The sequence below is a fragment of the Mus caroli genome, unplaced genomic scaffold (genome assembly GCF_978045245.1).
Source record: "Mus caroli unplaced genomic scaffold, Mus_caroli_1 scaffold_6, whole genome shotgun sequence".
In the NCBI taxonomy this organism is placed as follows: domain Eukaryota; kingdom Metazoa; phylum Chordata; class Mammalia; order Rodentia; family Muridae; genus Mus; species Mus caroli.
The window spans coordinates 127,150,086-127,151,854 of record NW_028227261.1 but is presented as its reverse complement, the minus strand read 5'-3'; the positions used below and the strand labels follow the sequence as shown (position 1 = coordinate 127,151,854).

Below are 1,769 nucleotides of genomic sequence, written 5' to 3'. Positions count from 1 at the left end.
ATCTAGTGCACCACTGTCATAATATGACAAGGTATTATTTACCTTAAGTTATTTAAAAGTGAATTACATGCAATGTTTATAATATTATAGTTCTTTATTTGATGTTTTTATAAATGTAAGTTTAGCTTGATCCCAATTGTATTGTATGTGTAAATATCTGTCCATTTGGAACTTAGGATATTAATTAGTGCAAAAAAGTAAAGATAACTTAAATATGGGTACTTCAGATATTGGTGATATTATTAATCATGAAACAAGCAGAGACATAAACCAGTACTGCACTAATTGATATGCTGAACTTATGTATGCCATTGCTTGAGCATACTGAGAGAATATCTAATAAAGCAATCTCTCTTATTTTAATGTAGTAAAGGGACAGAATGCTGTGCTTAGTCATTGTACTGGTCTGGTCTTTATCAGTGTCCTGTAGTATTACAGCTTGATGAGAGGCAGTCTTTAAAACATGACCAGCCAGAGAAGAAGGGTTTAAAGTCACTAACATTGTAGTTTCCAAAAGAGAAATGTTGACTTTCTCATGTCTTAATAAAGGAAACTTTCTCTTATGTTTAAAGGAACAGTGATGAGTCAAAGATATAGAAATTAGCTAAATGGTGACAGTTTTAGAAATGTCTTAAACATATTTTATTATCAGTGATTGAAATGATGCTAAAGTTTTAATTGAAATGGTCACCTTAGGTGACATAGATTATTTGGTTTGGACCAAAGAAAATAGCAAAACAGTGCTAGATTCATTGTCTTTGATCTTTTCATTTATATTACACCAAGACAATTTTATTGAGTAATGTAGAAATATATGTTTGATTGAAATAGTCTTCATGTTTGAGAAATTTTAGTTTCATTGCAAAATATCTCTGGTATAAGTCCATAGTCCAATTACACATATAAAAAGTCCAAAGTATGGAGAAATAACTCTTAAAATTCTGTTTAACTAAGTAGGTTTCTACATAGAAATAAGTTGGGAAAATTTTTTGTCTTCAACTGTACTAAAATGTAATTGAATTAAATGGTTCCAGATGTAAAATTAACATCCCCTAGATAAATCCAGTGTTGCTAAGGTTGTGGATTTATCCTTCAAACTACATTAAAAGAGAAATAAATATACTGCTAACTATGTGACAAAATAAGCAACATTCAGTACATATAGATTTGTGAAGAATTTGTGAAATTGCATTTCAATATGTTCTCTAACCTGTTTGGGATTAGAGGCCTGTGTGTCAGAGGCATTTTGGAAATTATAAAACATAGTGGGTCTATGTTGATAGGTTAAATCTGCCTATGAAATTTAGAGACTGTTTTTCAGTATTAAATAAAATAAATAAATAAAACTGCCAGAGAATGGAACAGTTGCTGAGCATACAGAACATACCAACTTCAGCACCAGGATGGATGGTGGCAACTAGTCATTTTTCTAACCTTCCTTTATCGCTTCTCGGCCTTTTGGCTAAGATCAAGTGTAGTATCTAACCTTCCTTTAGATAGCATATTCTGTTTTGTTTTGTTTTGTTTTGTTTTGTTTTTTTAGATATTTTCTTCATTTACATTTCAAGTGCTATCCCAAAATTCCCCTATACCCTACCCCCACCCTGCTCCCCAACCTACTCACTCCCACTTCTTGGCCCTGGCATTCCCCTGTACTGGGGCATATAAAGTTTGCTAGCCAAGGTGCCTCTCTTCCCAATGATGGCCAACTAGGCAATCTTTTGCTACATATGCAGCTAGAGACACGAGCTCTGGGGGTACTGATTAGT

At 33.0% G+C, this 1,769-nt stretch overlaps 1 pseudogene; it reads left to right on the top strand.

The window, feature by feature from the left end:
* The first annotated feature begins 1,442 nt into the window (after window positions 1-1,442).
* Window positions 1,443-1,527, top strand: LOC115031057 (U2 spliceosomal RNA; annotated as a pseudogene).
* The last annotated feature ends 242 nt before the right edge of the window (window positions 1,528-1,769 follow it).